The 22159-nt window shown below is 43.1% G+C and overlaps 1 long non-coding RNA gene across 1 annotated transcript in view; it reads right to left on the bottom strand.

Annotated features, from left to right (window-relative positions):
- Positions 1 to 692: 692 nt before the first annotated feature.
- LOC147365388 (uncharacterized) overlaps positions 693 to 22159 on the bottom strand; it is a 57194-nt gene continuing 35727 nt past the window's right edge. The window contains exon 3 of the long non-coding RNA XR_015135506.1: positions 693 to 774. This is a non-coding gene — a long non-coding RNA (uncharacterized LOC147365388). The remainder of the gene's footprint in view (positions 775 to 22159) is intronic.

Below are 22159 nucleotides of genomic sequence, written 5' to 3'. Positions count from 1 at the left end.
TTTTAATCTACACAGCCTGGAGACTTTGAAGAGGGTAACTTTTCCTCTTCTAGAACCAAGATCCCTTCAGACTCAAAAGCAGCCCCTGCTGGAGCCCTGAGGCTGGGGCAGCCTTCTCTACTGGCAGCACTAAGTCTGTCCCCCACTCTAGCTGGGCGCTTTCTCACACTCTCTAGCAGAGACGTGGCAGTTCTGCAGACACTAGCTTTTAAGTCCCTGTCATGGTTCCTCTTGAATCCCACTCAAAGCTCTTTGGCAAATCTCAGGAGCTGCCTGCACTGTCATGAGTTCAGTTGGGCCCTGCCCTGTGCATAAACAGGAAATCTTTTGGTTCCAAAAGGCACCTTCTTCAAGCAATAAAGGCTCTTAACAAGCGTTGCAATAAAAGACCTTGAACCAGAAAAGTAAACTTTCACAGAGGGGAGACTGCATTAATAGAGTTGACCAGTCATTAGTACTAACTCTCTAAGTTTAAGGATTTGCACAAATGACCTGAACAGGAAAAATAAAAGCAGGTCTTTCAAAGCAGTGCAGAGCATTGCAATTCAGTAAGTGCAGCCCACAAGTAGGAAGGACCAATTGTTAAAGGGAATGAAAGAGGAAAAAATAATCGCACTAAAACTCCTGAAGGAAATGAAAATACAAAAGGAAAAGTGAACGAAAGCAAACAAAAGAAAAATAAGACCATCTCACCTGGGGAAGAGAAAGATTTTAATGCAGACCAAATGGTTCCCGGGAGTAGGTGATTTTCCAGCGTCAACACCCAATAAACAGCTGCAGGAAAAATTGGTACACAGGACACTGGAGTGAACCGGAAGATGAGACAATATGATAGGAAGTGCTGTGATTGCTATAGAAGGTTTACATTAAAATCTCATTTAGAGTCATTGTTTTATTGTCTTAGGGGAAAAAAAAAAAACACAACTGATATGCTTCCAGCCTTTCTCCTCTGTAAAGAATTCATCAATTGCCCCTTTAAAAAAGTCCCATTGGGACTTCCTTGCTCCAGTGGAGTCTTAGCCACTCCCTGCTCCCAGTGCAGGGGGCCTGGGTTCCAGCCCTTATCTGGGAACTAGATCCCACATGCCACAACTAAGACCCGGCACAGTCAAGTACATGAATAAATAGAAAGAAATATTAAAATTTTAAAAAATTTAAAAAGTCACATCTGTCACATTTAAAATGAACCACGTAAAGGAAGAAGATACCTGTAGAGAAACAAATACCTTCACACTTTTGAAATATGGGGTTACATTCTCTCTAACGCTCAATTTTCAACTTGATAATAAATTAGAAACTTCAGGAAGAATATTCATTCCTTTGTTGTTGTTGTTTAGTTGCTAAGTCTGGTCTGATTCTTTTTTGACTCCATGGACTGTAGCCTGCTAGGCTTCTCTGTCCATGGGATTTCCCAGGCAAGAATACTGGAGTGGGTTGCCATTTTCTTCTCCGGGGGGTTTTCTAACCCAGGGATCAAACCTGCATCTCCTGGATAGGCAGATGGATCCTTTACCACCGAGCCACCAATTTACCAATGACAAAGCCATTCATCTACAGTGAAAGGGAAGCCCATTCATTCCTTTCAGTTCAGTTCACTTGCTCAGTTGTGTCTGACTCTTGGTGACCCCACAGACTGCAGCATGCCAGGCTTCCCTGTCTATCACCAACTCCTGGAGCTTTCTCAAACTCATGTTTATTGAGTCAGTGATGCCATCCAACCACCTCATCCTCTGTTGTCCCCTTCTCCTATTGCCTTCAATCTTTCCCAGCAACAGGGTCTTTTCAAATGAGTCTGTTCTTCGCATCAGGTGGCCAAAGTATTGGAGTTTCACTTCAACATCAGTCCTTCCAATGAATATTCAGGACTGATTACCTTTAGGATGGACAGGTTGGATCTCCTTGCAGTCCAAGGGACTCTCAAGACTCTTCTCCAACACCACAGTTCAAAAGCATCAATTCTTTGGTGCTCAGCTTTCTTTATAGTCCAACTCTCAAATCCATACACGACTACTGGAAAAACCATAGCTTTGACTAGATGGACCTTTGTTGGTAATGTCTCTGCTTTTTAATATGCTGTCTAGCTTGGTCATAACTTTCCTTCCAAGTAGTAAGCACCTTTTAATTTCATGGCTGCAGTCACCATCTGCAGTGATTTTCAGTTCAGTCGCTCAGTTGTGTCTGACTCTTTGCGACCCCATGAACCACAGCACACCAGGGTTCCCTGTCGATCACCAACTCCTGGAGTTCACCCAAACCCATGACCAATAAGTCAGTGATGCCATCCAACCACCTCATCCTCTGTTGTCCCCTTCTCCTCCTGCCCTCAATCTTTCCCAGCATCAGGGCCTTTTCAAATGAGTCAGTTCTTTGCATCAGGTGGCCAAAGTATTGGACTTTCAGCTTCAGCATCAGTCCTTCCAATGAATATTCAGGACTGATTTCCTTTAAGATGGACTGGTTGGATCTCCTGGCAGTCCAAGGGACTCTCAAGAGTCCGCCAAAACCACAGATCAAAAGCATCCATTCTTTGGTGCTCAGCTTTCTTTATAGCTCAACTCTCACATCCATACATGACCACTGAAAAAACCACAGCCTTGACTAGACAGACCTTTGTTGGCAAAGTAATGTCTCTGCTTTTCAATATGCTATCTAGGTTGGTCGTAACTTTCCTTCCAAGGAGGAAGTGTCTTTTAATTTCATGGCTGCAATCACTATCTGCAGTGATTTTGGAGCCCAGAAAAATAGTCAGCCACTGTTTCCACTGTTTCCCCATCTATTTGCCATGAAGTGATTGGACCAGATGCCATGATCTTAGTTTTCTGAATGTTGAGCTTTAAGCCAACTTTTTCACTCTCTTTCACTTTCATCAAGAGACTCTTTAGTTCCTCTTCACTTTCTGCCATAAGGGTGGTGTCATCCGCATATCTGAGGTTGTTGATATTTCTCCTGGCAATCTTGATTCCAGCTTGTGCTTCATCCAGCCCAGCATTTCTCATGATGTACTCTGCATAGAAGTTAAATAAGCCCCCTATCAGTTGTGCTACCAACTGATAGTGCAGTTGGTAAAGAATTCATTCCTTTAAGTCACAATATTAACAGTGGTTACTCTTATTGTTTCACACACATTGGAAAGAAAGAGTTAATTTTAACAACACGGAGAGAAGTTTTTATGTGGTGTACCGTAAGCACCCTTCTCTCTGTTTTATGTGCACTAATTCTGTCAATCCTAACACCAATTGTATGAGGTAGCTACTCTTATTTGGAGAAGGCAATGGCACCCCACTCCAGTACTCTTGCCTGGAAAATCCCATGGACGGAGGGGCCTGGTGGGCTGCAGTCCAAGGGGTCGCTACGAGTCAGACACGACTGAGCAACTTCATTTTCACTTTTCACTTTCATGCATTGGAGGAAGAAATGGCAACCCACTCCAGTGTTCTTGCCTGGAGAATCCCAGGGACGGCGGAGCCTGGTGGGCTGCCGTCTATGGGGTCGCACAGAGTCAGACATGACTGAAGCGACTTAGCAGCAGCAGCAGCAGCAGCAGCTACTCTTATTATTTCCTCTTTACAGTCGTGGAAAACAAAAGCACAGAGAGATGAATTGACTTTGTCGGGTCACCCAACTAGTAAGTAATGGAGCTAGGATCTGAAGCCAGACTGCAGATTGTGTTAGACACTAACTTGTGCTTCTAGCAAGAAGATTCCCCCAAAATCACAGCAGAATTTGTGTCAAACAGAGGATTAACTTTAAGTGAACATGTGGGTGAACTACTACATCACAAGCTGGAATACAACATGGGTTCATTTCAAGTTAATTTTGGAGGATCCCAAATGTGTCTTCCCAAAGCCAAAAAAGTCAGCCTTTCCAAGTTTTGTTTTCCCTAAACTCATCTTCTTCCTGAGGTGAGAGGGATCCCTCATGTATATTATACTTTCTTCTATAAGGAAACCAACCCTGAAGGACTTGATGCTTGAAATCATTTGAAGGACTGATGCTGAAGCGCCAATACTTTGGCCACCAGGTGCGAAGGGCCGACTCATTGGAAAAGGCCCTGAAGCTGGGAAAGATTGAGGGCAGGAGGAGAAGGGGGCAGCAGAGGATGTGATGATTAGATAGCATCACTGACTCAGACACGAGTTTGAACAAATTCCGGGAGATAGTGAAAGACAGGGAAGCCTGGTGTGCTGCAGGCCATGGGGGTCGCAAAGAGTTAGACATGACTTAGCAACTGAACAACACACAAAAAAATAAGAGTCACTTCAACATGTCCCATTTAAATTAGTTACTTCTATGGCAACTCTGATGAGGTCATCATTATATAGACTAAATTAGAGTTGGAGAAGAAACAAAAAAAATGATCCATAAAATCACAATTCTTGAGCAATAGCTTCCTTGCTCCACTCAGTTTTGAAATATGTATTTCAGTTACGCTAAAGAGCATTTTCCAGACCAAAGACCATTGATGAACTGCCAATGAGTCAGGTTTACTTCTAACCTCTTTGTTTTGAACTTCTCAATGCCGCTGGTTTCCAAGGTGACCCCTTTCCACCCCAGGACCCATCTGGAAACCTGCATCTCAAGTGGGCCAGCCTTAACACGGGCTTATTGTGACCGTTTTCACCCTGTAACCTTAAACCCAGTAGTGGAATAGAAAACAGCAAGTTTGTGTGACTACCATCACACTAGAAAGGAACAAAAGCTGAGGACCATCAAACCATCAGAATTAAGAAAAACAGAATTCACAGTTTTGAAAGCATTAGGATGCTTACTAGGAAACCCATGCATTCAATAACCAGTTGCAAGATATAGAGTTACCATTTCCTTAAGTCCTGTAACTATAACCCAAGTTCTCTAGACAGTCATTTTCACATGTGTGAATGTTTTTGATCAGTTTTGTAAATCTCTTAAAATTCTGAAAAGCAATTTTAGTTGAGTGTGATTATGTGTTAAGAAGCAGTGCTTAGCTGCTCTAGAAATTTTGCCCTAATGTCTTGGTCACCGGCCTTCTTCAACCTTTTAGGAGAAATAGATTTCTATTGGTGGTTCCTTTTATGTTTTCCAACTGGGCTTCCCTGGTGGCTCAGATGGTAAAGAATCTCCCTGCAATGCAGGAGACCCATGTTCAATCCCTGAGTAGGGAAGATCCCCTGGAGAAGGAAATGGCAACCCACTCCAGTATGCTTGCCTGGGAAATCCCATGGATAGAGGAGCCTGATGGGCTAACGTCCCTGGTGTTGCAAAGAGTCAGCCATGACTGACTGGTTAACACGTTTATTTTTTCAAACTGTACAGATGCCAATGCAGATCTGCTGGCTGCTTGTTTGTAGAAAGTCATTAATGTCTTTTAAAGGATCTTTATGGACCTGGTGCTCGGTGTTTTCTGTCGTATACATGGAGAAAGTAAGGACTAATACCAACAAATTACACAGAAACAATTCTACAAGGCATATTTGCTAATCAACAGAATTTTATGAATGTTATTTATTACGTAAACTAAAGGACCTTTGTTCTGTAGTGAAACGGAGAAGATAAGTCAATCACTACGGAAAATTAGTTTCTACATGATTTTTTGAATAAAATTTTATTCTATTAGTAGGGTTTATATATTTATTGTAGAGAACATTAAAAATAATTTAAAATATAGAGAAAACATTAAAAATCATCCCACCTATAGGAAAAAAAATCACCCTTTTGTCTTACTTCTTTTCTGTGCACACAAACACTTGTGTATTTTAAAAATCTGTTTTGGGACCCAGAGCTCTTCAATGATCAAGCCTTGGTGATGGGTAAAATTGGTCACCTCAATCTTACTCCTCTCCTTGGGTGAATTCATTCCTAATAGGATCTTCATAGTCTTATTCAAACAGACTTAGGGTAGAGACACCCCAGCTGTTTCTGGAAAAGCCCAGGCATTTCTGCATATTACCATACTGAGGTATGGGCCTGGAGAAGGAAATGGCAACCCATTCCAGTGTTCTTGCCTGGAGAATCCCAGGGACAGAGAAGCCTGGTGGGCTGCTGTCTACGGGGTCGCACAGAGTCGGACATGACTGATGCGACTTAGCAACAGCAGCAGCAGTATGGGCCAGTCTCCCACACCTTTGACCCTTTACATTGTGTGAAGAATACCAGCAACACGGCCACTGCCTTCAAACGGGAGAAGGTGATTGTGGGGAGAAATAGCATGGTGCTTATGTGAAGTTCTAGGGGACAAAGCTGGGACTGATGGGAAGAACAGTCTTCCCTGAGGAAGAGTCCTCCGCCACTGGCCATATTCACTTGTTGCGATAGATGTGGGCTGGAGGCTAGAAGCAGAGACAGTTGATGCCTGTGTCCTTGCCGTAAGGTTCTCTCCAGGATTGACCTTAAATCCATATGCTAGGATTTGTGAGTTCTTGAACTTTCTTCCTCCACATCAACATCAGTAGCCACAGGACCCAGCACATAGTAGATGCTCAGTAAATGTTTGTCAGAATGAATGAATGAATGAGTGAATGAATGAGCCTGGCTTCTGCGGCTGCTCCTTGGCCCTCCACTTCTAGAGACTATGGAATTGGAGCAGAATTTGGTGGGAAGGATGGAGAACAGGCTTTAGTGGGAAGCCTTCTTAGCTCACAGAATTATCCATTTTCTGTTATTTCTTGGGAGGACACTTGGTCTTGGTTTCCATACAGTGGTATGTAGAAAGGACTGGGGAACAGCGAGTTTGGGCTTTTTCATCTACCAAACAAAACAAACCCAAACACTGGACTTGATGGATGGAGTCCCCGAGTGGTTGATCATTTAAACAATGGAAAAAAACCACTGGCCTCCAGCAGGCTGGCTCTTGGTGGGGGGTGAGCAGGAGTGGTGGGCTGGAATGGGGAGATAAGTGTTAAAGGATGAAAAAGGCAAAGAATACTTTAAGCAACTAACAACTTTTTCCAGAGATCAAATGCCACGTACAACCCTGACTTAAAATATAGAGTCCTAAAAGTAAGTATTACTATTGCTCTATTTTTGTGGCTTAAAGAAACCATATAATTTTAAACTTTGGTACTAAATGACATTTTAGGAGTTTATAGTATTTTCTGCTGCTGCTGCTGCTGCTGCTAAGTTGCTTCAGTCGTGTCCGACTCTGTGCGACCCCATAGACAGCAGCCCACCAGGCTCCCCCAACCCTAGGATCCTTCAGGCAAGAACACTGGAGTGGGTTGCCATTTCCTTCTCCAATGCATGCAAGTGAAAAGTGAAAGTGAAGTTGCTCAGTCGTGTCTGACTCTTCTCGACCCCATGGACTGCAGCCCACCAGGCTCCCCCATCCATGGGATTTTCCAGGCAAGAGTACTGGAGTGGGGTGCCATTGCCTTCTCCGAGTATTTTCTGACCTGTTTAAATTAATATAAATAGCAATTCCGTAAGTGGAGACCAATGTGTATATAGTAGATTTGAAGTCATCACTTCAGAAGATTACATACCTGAGTTAACTCCATGCTTGAGAACAGGAGGTAAAACCTACCAGCCAGGAGTTAAAAGTGTCTTTTTTTTTTTTTCTTTGAAATGTGTAAGTAGGTCGTGCCTGGGAATCTCACCAGAGCTGAGGTCAGCTAAGGTTTCAGTTTGGAAGAGCGGCAAGAGGTGGTGGTGTTTCTCAGAAAGGTGGCTCAGAGGTGAAGCAGGGAACTAGAAATACCTTGCCCCACCCGACACAAGAATGACAAACATCAACCGTGGATCCTGCTTTGTTCACACCAGTGTCGTTTATAGAAATTAAACATTGGTGGACACATTCTTGGGGTGTTTAGGGGGCACACTGTATCTGGAGGTATCTGTAGAACCTGTTTAGGTAGGACATTGTTGGTCATTTATTTTGGACAAATAGAAAGTTTTTGTGCTACTTGAGAAAGAAAATATGCTCAGAGCTCATTTCTGGAATTGACAAAGTCCGCAACGTGTACTCTGGCCTCAGACCAGTCTGACAAGTGAATTAAAACCAGAGGTACTCACAACCCACAGCTAGTTATACAGAGATAACACTTTCTAGACTAAAAGGTCAATTCCCAGGGTTCATTGACTAGGAAAATGATAAGGTCATAGCCATCAGCAAAATACCCAGGAGCCAGTGCAACAATTCTGAATCAGGGAATAGCCCAAAGCTGGTCTGGTGGGAGGAAAGAAATTGGCTGGCTTTAGCCCCAGGGACTCTCAGTGCCTAATCTCTGTCAGACAGGAGGGAGCCTGAGACTTCACTATTCTTCCCAGCTCCTCCCCTGGCTTCCAGAACTAAGTCAACAGGCACTCCTGTATGTTCTTCTCCTCCCAGGAACTGAACCCACCCCAACCAGACTGTGCCCCCCAGCTGTTTGTTCGCCCCTCCGGAGTTTTCCAAGCTCAAGAACCAAAACAAAAGGCAAAAATCTTTTCATTGTGATTGTTCTAGGGCTGCTCAGCTCAGAGGCCCCCTTCAATTCAGTGAGTTCTGCAGAAGTTTACCTCTCTGTGCTAACAAGGCTACAATATACTAGCCCTCACCTCAGCTCTACACTCTTACCTAGACTAAACTCTTCTCTTCATCCCCCCAAAGAAAGCTCACTCCACAGATTTCTGAGAGGCCATTCTTTTACTGGAGATCTGCCAGGAAGTGGGGTAGGAGTGGGGCGGGGGGGTGTGGAGGCACAGTGTTTGCATCACCCGCACAGAATTCCACTTCCCTGAGATGTATCTCTTTCCCGCCAAATCTCTCCCCTTCCTTGTAAGCTCCCTCAGCATCAGCATCCTAACCTTCGCCCTCACCCTAAACTCCCAACCCCCCACACTCTGGCTCATGCCAAGGCAAGAGCATCCTGCAGAGGCAAGACAACCTTGGGGTCTAGAAACAAGATCTCCCCCAGTCACCGGGAGCCTTCCTGCTGGAGGACTTTAAATACCTGATGATGTTTATTTTACTTTTTCCCCTGTAACCTATACCAACTCGTCCGGGCAGCCGGCAGAGGGCCTTCCTCAAGGTCCCCTTGCCAAGCCCATGTCTTTGGTCTCTGATGGCAGCATCTCTTTGTGCTACATAGCTCCTGGAATGAGTCCACAAATAGATGCCCAGTGACCCAAGTTCCTGCAGCCCTTCAAGTTCTGATCAAAGTTTTGGTAGCCGCCACACAGGGTCAACCTCGTGAGAACACATGCGTGTGTGGAGCCTCACGTTTAGAGGGGTCCTGCACAGCTCAGTGCTCAGCTCTCATCGTCATGCCACCCTTAATGAGTATGAACCCCAGGCCTACATTCAATGTGTACTGGGCCCTGAAAATTTTGTGAAGCCAGTTCTGCCCACGCATGACCCTCATGGAAGTTCTCCCCTCCTTCAAAGCAGTTTCTTCACAGCGTCCCCTACAAGCCTTAACCTTTGGGTCACTGTGCCTGGCCCACCCTGGCCTCCACTCATTGCAGGGTGCTGGGCCTGAAAAGGGCATTCATCCAGCTGGACTTGGTGGGGTCCTTCCTTTGCTCTGATGAAACCACAGAAAACAGGGTCCCTGAGGAAGCAGTGGAAGCGAGAAAGCAGGGAGGACCGAGGCTGGGAGAAGACCCTCTGCAAAATTATTCACCCCGCCCCCACGGTGATTCCAGAGATTCCTCCAGGAGAGAGAATTCCTTCTCAATTGAGCCCTGTCTAACCGCTTTAAGAATACAAATATTCCTGAGAAGGTCAACACCCGTATATTATTGCCTTCTACCATGCTGTGAACAGGCTCGCAAGCTCTGCTGTAAGCGGAACCCGGGGGGAGGTCTGGGCACAGGGGAAAATTTGAAGAGAAAGAGAGGATCCTCTTGAATCTGGAGGAGAGTGACTCACAGAGGGGAAATCTAAGGTGTGTAGAGTGAGTTAGGGCCCTGGGAGTGAGCATAGCGGGGAGCTGAGGCGGGTGGGGAAACTGCAGAGTGTTTCTTCTGTTTCACCAAGTTCACAGACCCTGAGCTTTTCTGCTCAGCCTCTCTTGATGAAAGGTCTATGTAGTTTCCTGTGTCTGCCCCCCACTCCCTTTCTTAGCCAATAACAAACTACCACAAGCTGGGTGGCTTAAAATAATAGACCCCTATTCTGTTCTGCACACCAGGAGGCTGAACCAGGGTGTCGGCAGCGTTGGCTCTTTCTGGATGCCCTGAGGGAGAACCCGGTCCATGCCCGTCTTCTAGCTTTTGGTCACTGCCTAGAAGTCGCTAGCGTTTTTGGTTTAGAAGCTCACCGTTCCAGTCTCTGCCTCTGTCTTCACACTGTTCTCTCCCCTGTGTCTCTCTGTGTTAAGTCCTTCTCTCCTGTCTCTTACCAGGATACCAGCTGTTGGATTTAGGGTCCATTCTCAATGCAGGATGATGGCAGCCTGCTGCTTAGTCACTCAGTTGTGTCCGAGTCTTTGCGACCCCTTAGCCCACCAGGCTCCTCTGTCCATAGAATTCTCCAAGCAAGAATACTGGAGTGGGTTGCATTTCCTTCTCCAGGGGGGATGCCATCTTGAGAAACTTAAAATACATCTGCAGTGACCCTATTTCCAGTATTAAATAGTACTGAATGAAATACTTTAAAATCGCTAAGAGACTAAATCTCCAAAGTTCTCATCACAAAAAAGAAATGATGATTATATACTGTGATAGAGATATGAGCTGAAGCTATGGTGGTAATCACATTGCCATATATAAATGCATCAAATCAACACGTTTTACACCTTACACTTACACAATGTTATATGTCAAGTATATCTCAATTTAAAAAAACAACTTAAAAATGATCTTACTTTTTCAAATAAGGTCACATACACAGATACAGAGGCAATTCAATATGCAACAGGGTTTTCAGATCTTCAGTTTCTGTTTGCTTTTTATTCATGCTTTTCTTGAACTTTTGAGCTTTGTTTTTTTTTCCCCCCATGAGAGAAATCCTGAAATCCTGAGACCCATTATTAAATACTAATGGCAAAACCTCTGCAAATCCAAGGCATTTTACAAGTGTGTACTGCAAGAGACTCTGCAGGATCTCCCAGCATCCCAGGAGAACAAGGAGGGAACAATAGCAAAGTGCCTTTGATCCCTTAAGAAAGTTGCAACAAGAGCCAAGTTCTATGCTTTTAATGTTGTTGTACATTAGGCAGAACACAGAAATGTGTTTACAACCCTGAAAGTGAATGGAAAAGTAACAAAAATGCACTTCTAAGACATTTTCATTCGATGCATTGGCTTGTTGAAAAATACGGAAAAGCCTAACACAATATTTGTGAATAAAACCTCTAAAGACTGAATGTCATACACTACCCCTTCACCATGCTTTTAGGAACAATTTGCTTTTTGGCAAACTATACCCAAACAGTAACACAGACAAGCAATCAGAAATGTTGCATGATTCCTAATCATTAAGGTTGGCACACTAAAATTCTCTAGAGGAAAATGATCTTATAAAAGGTTAGCATTTTTCTTTTCCTCATTAATCTTTACCACGCTGGGTCATTCCTAGTTAAGTATCATCAGGGCTTAGAGCAAGGCCACAGGCTATTCTGCAGATTTGAGATTGAAATTGTCTCTCTGAGTGCCAGTTTTTGTTTTTGGTTTTTTTCTTAAGATGTCAAGTTAACTCCCATTTCCTTCTTTTATGTGCAGAAAAATCCCAAATATCTCAGCCTAATCACACTCATTGGCTGGTAATACCGCCATGTAATTAAGAAATTGTTTTCACAGAAAAATAGACTAGAAAAAATAGCCTAGATAATTAGGAAGATGATAAACAAGGGGAAGTAGTCCTACTAGATATTAAAATACACTACGTGACTACAAAATTTAAAACAGTGCAGGAGCATCACATAAAGACCCACATAACAAGTGGAACAGAAGGAGGTGACATGCAGAGTTCATGAACACGACACGGGCAACATTTTAAGCACCCTAGATAGCTACCGGAAAACGGCATTCTAGTCCATACTTCACACTTTAAAATAAAATTAATATTAAATGCATCAAAAGTAAAAATGTAGAAACCAAGCCAAGCCACACAGAGGAGAAGAAAACACGGGAAGGAACACTCACAGTTTCCCAGTGAGAAGAATTTCCAAATATGACAAAAAAGCCAGAAGGTTAAAACAAAGTGAAAGTGAAGTCGCTCAGTCGTATCCGACTCTTTGCGACCCCGTGGACTGTAGCCTACCAGGCTCCTCCGTCCATGGGATTCTCCAGGCAACAATACTGGAGTGGGTAGCCATTTCCTTCTCCAGGGGATCTTCCGGACTCAGGGATTGAACCTGGGTCTCCCACATTGGAGGCAGACGCTTTAACCTCTGAGCCACCAGGGAAGCCTAAGTGAAATTTAATTAAATACACATGCAAATTTTTTTTCATGGAAAAATCACCGATGTAAGTTGATGTAACCACTATGAAAACAGTATGGATGATCTTCAAAAAACTACAAATAGAGTTGCTGTATGATCCAGCAATCCCACTCCTGGGCATATGTCTGGACAAAACTGTATTTCAAAAAGATACATGCACCCCTGTGTTCAAAGCAGCACTATCCACAATGGCCAAGACGTGGAAACCACCCAAATGTCCACTGACAGATACTTCCGAAAGAAGTCTGGCTACCTTGAGAGAGACTATGTAGAGAGACCCCAAAGGACGGAGACGCATGAGAGGTCTCCACAATCCCATCACCTGGGGCTCATTTCTCCCCAGTCCCACACCAGAGGCTTGACTGAGGAAGTCTTCAAGATGACCCCAGCTCCCAGCTGAATGCAACCGTCTAAGAGATCCCAAACCAGGACAACCCAGCCAAGTCACACATCATCCAGACCCGCAGAAACAAAGGAGAAGAAGTGATTACTGATGTTGGAAGCCACTCAATTTGGGGGTGATTTGTCACAGGAACAGTTACAGAGTTACGGATAACTAAGATAGGCACTCATATCTTGTGGGTGGTAGATTAAATCGGCACATCCTCTCAGAGATAAGCAGTTTACTACTAGTGCCTAATTAAAATCAATACATACACAGGTCCTTGGACCAGACATTCCACTTTTAGAAGTTCCTCAGTGAATATATTCACACATATGCAAAGCGATATATGTACAATGTATTTATAACAGTATTGTTTAAATAATATTGGAAGCAAGCTAAAAGAATACCAATAAGGGCCTGTTTAAGTGAATTATAACATTTAATGGACTACTGTTCAGTCAGTAAAGAATAAGGGTATTTTTTATATGATGACATTAAAAAAAAATCTCCAATGTAATTTCTAAGCAAAGGAACACTAAAGATACCAGACAGTATGTAGAGCACAGTAGCAATTGTGAAAGAGGGGGAAGAAAAGACTATCTCTGATCATAACTGAATGAATATGTGAGATCATCTCCACAGATTACCCAGGGCAACTTTTCATCCATTGCTTGGAGAAAAGAATGGATGGCTGACGGACAGGTGGGGGCGGGGCTGGGGTATGGAGATTTACTGTACAGGCTTCAATGTCTCATTACCTAATCAGAAGTAAGTAAATGCAATGAACTTGAAAATTTTTTCTTTCAGTTGTTTTGCTTGAACTTAACATTGTCCAGACCTTTAGATATTAGAGCTGGATCTTCAAAGTGAGGTGCATGTGGTCCTGAGGATCAGGAAGATTTTCTTTCAGGGTATATATTCACAGGTTAGGAGGTTGGTATCAGTTTCCAGATGTAGAATAAATACAAGTGCTCATGCCTAAAATTCATTTGTCTGGGAAAGTAACTTGCTGGACAGGCTCTACTTTCTTAGTTCTTTTCTCCCAGGCCTGTTCTTACTTGACAAAAGTTACTCTTCCCTGTTCTGCATTTTATCCTGGGTGCTACCCCAGAGAGGAAAGACCCCTGGGAGACCAAACAAAATAACAATTCAAAATATCAGAGTCAGTTTTGAGAAAGTGAATCAGTTCATTTCAGTTCAGTCAGTCAGTCGTGTCCACTCTTTGCGACCCCATGAATCACAGCATGCCGGGCCTCCCTGTCCATCACCAACTCCCGGAGTTCACTCAGACTCACGTCCATTGAGTCAGTGATGCCATCCAGCTATCTCATCCTCTGTCATCCCCTTCTCCTCCTGCCCCCAATCCCTCCCAGCATCAGAGTCTTTTCCAATGAGTCAACACTTTGCATGAGGTGGCCAAAGTACTGGAGTTTCAGCTTTAGCATCATTCCTTCCAAAGAACACCCAGAACGGATCTCATTTAGAATGGACTGGTTGGATCTCCTTGCAGTTCAAGGGACTCTCAAGAGTCTTCTCCAACACCACAGTTCAAAAGCATCTACTCTTCGGCGCTCAGCCTTCTTCACAGTCCAACTCTCACATCCATACATGACTACTGGAAAAACCATAGCCTTGACTAGACAGACCTTTGTTGGCAAAGTAATGTCTCTGTTTTTGAATATGCTATCTAGGTTGCTCATAACTTTCCTTGCAAGGAGTAAGCGTCTTTGCTGCAGTCACCATCTGCAGTGATTTTGGAGCCCCAAAAAATAAAGTCTGAGACTCTTTCCACTGTTTCCCCATCTATTTCCCATGAAGTGATGGGACCAGATGCCATGATCTTAGTTTTCTGAATGCAAAAGTGAATACAGGTTAGGAAATAAATACTTTTGCAAGTCTAATTTCTTGCAAAAAGTATTTTCCAAGTATTTGCTTTCAAAATAATTGAAAGATGACCTATAGGCTTGTTAGCTGATAGAACATTAAAAATTATTTTTAATAATGGATCACAGGGTTATTTTTTACATATAACTCAGGACTTCAAATCAAAGACTGATATTGCTGTAAGGAAAATCCTCCCAGTGCCATCTGCTTTTATATAAATAATGTTCCTCAGTTCAGTTCAGTCGCTCAGTCATGTACGACTCTTTGCGACCCCATGAACGGCAGCCAGATCTCCTTGTCCATCACCAACTCTCGGAGTTCACCCAAACTCATGTCCATTGCATCGGTGATACCATCCAACCATCTCATCTTCTGTCATCCCCTTCTCCTCCTGTCCTCAATCTTTCCCAGCATCAGGGTCTTTTCAAATGAGTCGGCTATTCACCTCAGGTGGCCAAAGATTTGGATTTTCAGCTTCAACATCAGTCCTTTCAATGAACACCCAGGACTGATCTCCTTTAGGATGGACTGGTTAGATCTCCTTGCAGTCCAAGGGAGTCTCAAGAGTCTTCTCCAACACCACAGTTCAAAAGCATCAATTCTTTGGTGCTCAGATTTCTTTACAGTCCAACTCTCACATCCATACATGACCACTGGAAAAACCATAGCTTTGACTAGATAGACCTTTGTTGGCAAAGTAATGTCTCTGCTTTTTAATAGGCTGCCTAGGTTGGTCATAACTTTCCTTCCAAGGAGTAAGTGTCTTTTAATCTCATGGCTGCAGTCACCATCTGCGGTGATTTTTGAGCCCCCCAAAATAAAGTCAGCCACTATTTCCCATCTATTTGCCATGAAGTGATGGGATGGATGCCATGATCTTACTTTTCTGAATGTTGAGTTTTAAGCCAACATTTGCACTCTCCCCTTTCACTTTCACCAAGAGGCTCTTTAGTTCTTCTTCATTTTCTGCCATAAAGGTGGTGTCATCTGCATATCTGAGGTTACTGATATTTCTCTCGGCAATCTTGATTCCAGCTTGTGCTTCATCCAGCCCAGCGTTTCTCATGATGTACTCTGCATATAAGTTAAATAAGCAGGGTGACAATATACAGCCTTGACGTACTCCTTTTCCTATTTGGAACCAGTCTATTGTTCCATGTCTAGTTCTAACTGGTGCTTCCTGACCTATATACAGGTTTCTCAAGAGTCAGGTCAGGTGGTCTGGTATTCCTGTCTCTTGAAGAATTTTCCACAGTTTATTGTGATCCACACAGTCAAAGGCTTTGGCATAGTCAATAAAGCAGAAATAGATGCTTTTCTGGAACTCTCTTGCTTTTTCAATGATCCAGTGGATGTTGGCAATTTGATCTCTGGTTCCTCTGCCTTTTCTAAATCCAGCTTGAACATCTGGAAGTTCATGGTTCACATATTGCTGAAGGCTGGCTTGAAGAATTTTGAGCATTACTTTACTAGCGTGTAGGATGAGTGCAATTGTGCGGTAGTTTAAACATTCTTTGGCATTGCCTTTCTTTGGGATTGGAATGAAAACTGACCTTTTCCAGTCCTGTTGCCACTGCTGAGTTTTCCAAATTTGCTGGCATATTGAGTGCAGCACTTTCACAGCATCATTTTTCAGGATTCGAAGTAGCTCAACTGGAATTCCATCACCTGCACTAGCTTTGTTCATAGTGATGCTTCCTAAGGCTCACTTGATTTCACGTTCCAGGATGTCTGGCTCTAGGTGAGTGATCACACCATCGTGATTATCTTGGTCGTGAAGATATTTTTTGTATAGATCTTCTGTGTATTCTTCTGTGTATTCTTGCCATCTCTTCTTAATATCTTCTGCTTCTGTTAGGTCCATACCATTTCTGTCCTTTATCGAGCCCATCTTTGCATGAAATGTTCCTTTGGTATCTCTGATTTTCTTGAAGAGATCTCTAGTCTTTCCCATTCTGTTGTTTTCCTCTATTTCTTTGCATTGATTGCTGAAGAAGGCTTTCTTATCTCTTCTTGCTGTTCTTTGGAACTCTGCATTCAGATGTTTATATCTTTCCTTTTCTCCTTTGCTTTTCGCTTCTCTTCTTTTCACAGCTATTTGTAAGGCCTCCCCAGACAAGCATTTTGCTTTTTTGCATTTCTTTTCCATGGGGATGGTCTTGATCCCTGTCTCCTGTACAATGTCACGAACCTCATTCCATAGTTCATCAGGCACTCTATCTATCAGATCTAGGCCCTTAAATCTATTTCTCACTTGCACTGTATAATCATAAGGGATTTGATTTAGGTCATACCTGAATGGTCTAGTGGTTTTCCCTACTTTCTTCAATTTAACTGCAAGGAGGTCCAACCAGTCCATTCTGAAGGAGATCAGCCCTGGGATTTCTTTGGAAGGAATGATGCTAAAGCTGAAACTCCAGTACTTTGGCTACCTCATGCAAAGAGTTGACTCATTGGAAAAGACTCTGATGCTGGGAGGGATTGGGGGCAAGAGGAGAAGGGGACGACAGAGGATGAGATGGCTGGATGGCATCACTGACTTGATGGACGTGAGTCTGAGTGAACTCCGGGAGTTGGTGATGGACAGGGAGGCCTGGCCTGCTGTGATTCATGGGGTCGCAAAGAGTCGGACACGACTGAGCGACTGATCTGATCTGATCTGTGTATTCTTGCCACCTCTTCTTAATATCTTCTGCTTCTGTTGGGTCCATACCATTTCTGTTCTTTATTGAGCCCATCTTTACATGAAATGTCCCTTGGTATCTCTAATTTTCTTGAAGGGCTCTCTAGTCTTTCCCATTCTATTGTTTCCTCTATTTCTTTGCATTAATCACTGAGGAAGGCTTTCTTATCTCTCCTTGCTGCTCTTTGGAACTCTGCATTCAAATGAGTATATCTTTCCTTTTCTCCTTTGCTTTTCACTTCTCTTCTTTTCACAGCTATTTGTAAGGCCTCCTCAGGCAGCCATTTTGCTTTTCTGCATTTCTTTCCCATGGGGATGGTCTTGATCCCTGTCTCCTGTACAATGTCACGAACCTCCGTCCATAGTTCATCAGGCACTCTATCTATCAGATCTAGTCTTTTAAATCTATTTCTCACTTCCACTATATAATCATAAGGGATTTGATTTAGGCCATACCTGAATGTTCCTTAGCACTTCTTTAAAAAAAAGGAGGGGGGGAATAAAACTATTTCAATAAATTGTACTAAATCATAAATAACTTGCTCAAAACCTAAGCCAGCTCTATCCATCTTTCCAAGAGAAACAATTCCAATAAAATTTTACTTACTTGTTTAATGATTTCAGTTGGTCAAAACAGTTGTAGTGATAACTCCATCTAGAGTTTATTTACTGTTTTTACCCTTTGAAATTTACAGTCACAGGAAATTTTAAAAATGTAATTGTGTTCACATACTTTTGTTGCATCAAGGAGTGATAGTGTGATTTTTTAAAAAAACTTTCAAACATACAGAAAATTATATCAAGGGTAAAATTCTTTTGGGGAAGTAGAACAAAATGAGTGTATTCTAAGATAGCTGAGTGGTAAAGAATTCACCTGCAATGCAGGAGATGTCGGTTCAGTCCCCGGGTTGGGAAGATCCCCTGGAGAAGGGAACGGCAAACCACTCCAGTGTTCTTGCCTGGGAAATCCCATGGACAGAGGAGCCTGGTGGCCTACCGTCCACGGGGTTGCAAAGAATCAGACACAACACAGTGACTAAACAACAGACAGACTAAAATGAGTTCAAATTGAAACGGGAACAATGTAAGATTTCCATGTATTAAACAATAATTTTTTGAGGTAAAAAAGATGATATGGGTATAAAATGGCTGTGGTATTTGGATACATTTTAAAGAATAATGTAACCAGGCCTTTATGAATAAAATGTCCATATCCATCATGTGTTGGAAATTACATCTTGTGTTTTTTTGTTGTTGTTCAGTTGCTCGGTCATGTCCAACCTTTTACAACCCCATGAACCACAGCATACCAGGCTCCCTGTCCTTCACTAACTCCTGGAGTTGGCTCAAATTCATGTCCATTGAGTCAATGATGCCATCCCACCATCTCAGCCTCTGTCTCCCCCTTCTTCTTCTGCCCTCAATCTTTCCCAGCATCAGAGTCTTTTTCAATGAGTCAGTTCTTCACATCCGGTGGCCAAAGTACTGGAGCTTTAGCTTCAGTCCTTCCAATGAATATTCGGGGTTGATTTCCTCTAGGATTGACTGGTTGGATCTCCTTGCAGTCCAAGGGACTCTCAAGAGTCTTCTCCAGCCTCACAGTTCAAAAGCATCAATTCTTTGGCACTCAGCCTTCTTTACGATCCAACTTTCACATCCATACATGACTACTGGAAAAACCATAGCTTTGACTAGATGGACCTTTGTCAGCAAAGTGATATCTCTGCTTTTCAATACACTGTCTAGGCTTGTCATTGATTTCCTTCCAAGGAGCAAGCATCTTTTAATTTCATGGCTGCAGTCACTCTCTGCAGCGATTTTGGAGCCCAAGAAAATAAACTCTGTCACTGTTTCCATTTTTTCCCCATATATTGGCCATGAAGTGATGGGACCAGATGCCATGATCTCAGTTTTTTGAATGTTGAGTTTTAAGCCAGCTGTTTCACTTTCACATTTTAAATTAATGTAAAACTGCTTAAGGAAGAAAGTTCTTCAAATTCTTTAAGCAATATACAAATATTTTGAACTATTGCCTTAGAGACCATCTGGTTTAACTCTCTTTACTTCGCAGATGGAAAGTTTGCCCATCAAAGTGAAAATAATTCTCCTGGTCACCAAGTGACAAATGGGACCTGACCCTGGTCCTGCCTTTCGGTCCAGGCAACCAAATCTAATCCAAGCAATCTGCCTGGTAAGGGCGAGTCCTCTGTGGTCCTCAGCAGGAACACCCGAGTGGTAAGGAGCAAAAGGAATCAGCCAGGACGCCAGTGTTGTACACCTCACCACCCCCTCAGGAATGGAGATAAAATTGAAGCAACAAAACTACTGTCTTCCTGCATCCTCATGGAGTGTGTATAACCTTTTGACGCTCTCATAAAACCATCCTCCATTGTCTTTTGCATCTTTTTACCTCTAATTTCTAGGAATCTCTTGCTTTCAGTTTACTTATGAGACACCTCTCCTGAGAGCCAGTCTCATCCTGGTATGATGCCAGCGAAAGCTGGCCTGGCACCAATGCATGAGGGATGGCGCTGCAGGGTAGACAAGGGTTGGCACCTTCTAAGCTTGACTTTTTAAGCTCTGCTCTTTCTCTTTCCTCACCCTAGACTTGCCTTCAGGCTTCGCTCAAATTCATTCAGCTACAGGTAGGGTTACCAGGTAATTTGTTTTCCAAACTAGCACACATTTAAAAGAAGGATCAATATATTGATAATTATGCCAGAAAAACAGGTAGAAACCAGGATCATCCTAGGATATATGGTTACCTTAGTTACAGGTATTTTAGGGAGGCAGGAAGGAAGAAGAAAATGGCTGAAAATGTTGGAAGAGGTGTGGGGAGTGTTAGAGCAGTAGGTCAGTGAGGGCAATCTGGCCTGGAATTGGTAACAAGGCCCAAACAAGGGGGAGAATGTACAGAGAGTCAATGTTGTGCCAACTTTGTTTAACATTCTGGGGAAATTCAACAGGACTTACAGTCAGAATCACAACAACTACGCATTGGACGTAATTTGGGGAGTCCAGAAAATCCAGACTCCTCCCTCTCTCTTACTGATGACTTCTGCAATACCTGCATGAGGCTGTGCGTGCTAAGATGCTTCAGTCGTGTCTGACTCTTTGCTGCCCTATGAACAGTAGCCTGCCAGGCTCCTTTGTCCATGGGATTCTCCCAGGCAAGAATACTGGAGCCGGTTGCCATGCCCTCCTCCAGGGGATCTTCCCAACCCAGGGATCGAATCCACATCTCTTGGGTCTCCTGCATTGGCAAGTGGGTTCTTTACCACTGAGCCACCTGGGAAGCCTCTCTGCAGTATCTGATATTCCCCAAATTAAAGTTACTGTTTAGGCTTTCTGGAAACCAGTGCATTTTATTTAAGTGGTAACATTTGGTGGGACTGTCATAAATGAATCCTTCTTTGCCTTACAGAGAAGAATCATGAGAACATTGGTCACGGGACAGGTAAGTTTTGCTTTGTTTTTGCCTTTTAAGCTTTTATTTATTGCCTCTTTCATATATTAAAACAAATTCCATGTCAAGAATATATAAAGAAATTTTACAGAGCAACAATAAAAAGCTAAACAACCCAATGGGGGAGGGGGCGGGGAAACTAAGCAAAATATTTGAACAGAAACTTTACAAAAGAAGATATATAAATACTCAAATCACTACGCATCAGGGAAAGACAGGTACTTTTTGACATGGGGACCAGAGGAGACATGCTGCTGCTGCTGCTAAGTCACTTTAGTCGTGTCTGACTCTGTGCGACCCCATAGACGGCAGCCCACCAGGCTCCACCATCCCTGGGATTCTCCAGGCAAGAACACTGGAGTGGGTTAGTAAATATAAAAATAGAGCTGAAGGCACTGAACCAAGAAAGATAGGAGGTGAAGGCCACAGACTCTAGAGTGGGTGTTGGGTGTAGCACACACACACAGGCGACTCCATTTAATCCTTCCTACAGCCCTGTAAGTGGGCACAGACTTTTCTGCTTTACCCTAGAGATAGCATCCAGATGACCTGTTATTCCTCTGAAATTGTTTGAAAGGATCGTTACAGGTGATACATTGTGCCAGGAATCAAAAAATAACCCTGTGTATTCATGCAGTTCTCCATGTTGACATGCTTTGATATGAATCAGTTCATCTAGACATGATAAGCACTTCATGAAATGGACTGGCCAGGTATCATTATGATCCTGTTATGAAGAGCACAGCTGAGGCCAGTACTCCAGGTGTCCTAACTTTGGGTTTAGTGATTCTGTGCTTTTCACATAGAATACAGACTTCTAGGCAGTTTATGACAGATCAATCCTGATAAATTTCCTTGGCCTTATGTGGAGGATAAAAGAAGAGAGGCATAAAGCAAAGGAGAAAAGAAAAAATAGACCCATCTGAATGCAGAGTTCCAAAGAACAGCAAGGAGAGATAAGAAAGCCTTCCTTAGTGATCAATGCAAAGAAATAGAGGAAACAACAAAATTGGAAAGACTAGAGAGCTCTTCAAGAAAATTAGAGATATCAAGGGAACATTTCATGCAAAGATGGGCACAATTAAGGACAGAAATGGTATGGACCTAATAGAAGCAGAAGATACTAAGAAGAGGTGGCAAGAATACACAGAAGAACTGGACAAAAAAGATCTTCACGACCCAGATAATCACGATGGTGTGATCACTGACCTAGAGCCAGACATCCTGGAATGTGAAGTCAAGTGGGCCTTAGAAAGCATCACTACGAACAAAGCTAGTGGAGGTGATGGAATTCCAGTTGAGCTATTTCAAATCCTAAAAGATGAGGCTTTGAAAGTGCTGCACTCAGTATGCCAACAAATTTGGAAAACTCTGCAGTGGCCACAGGCCTGGAAAAGGTC

The sequence above is a fragment of the Bos grunniens genome, chromosome 10 (genome assembly GCF_055505025.1).
Source record: "Bos grunniens cultivar Pamir isolate PY7600 chromosome 10, Bosgru_T2T1.0, whole genome shotgun sequence".
NCBI classification, from domain to species: domain Eukaryota; kingdom Metazoa; phylum Chordata; class Mammalia; order Artiodactyla; family Bovidae; genus Bos; species Bos grunniens.
This window is presented reverse-complemented; position numbering and strand designations above follow the sequence as displayed.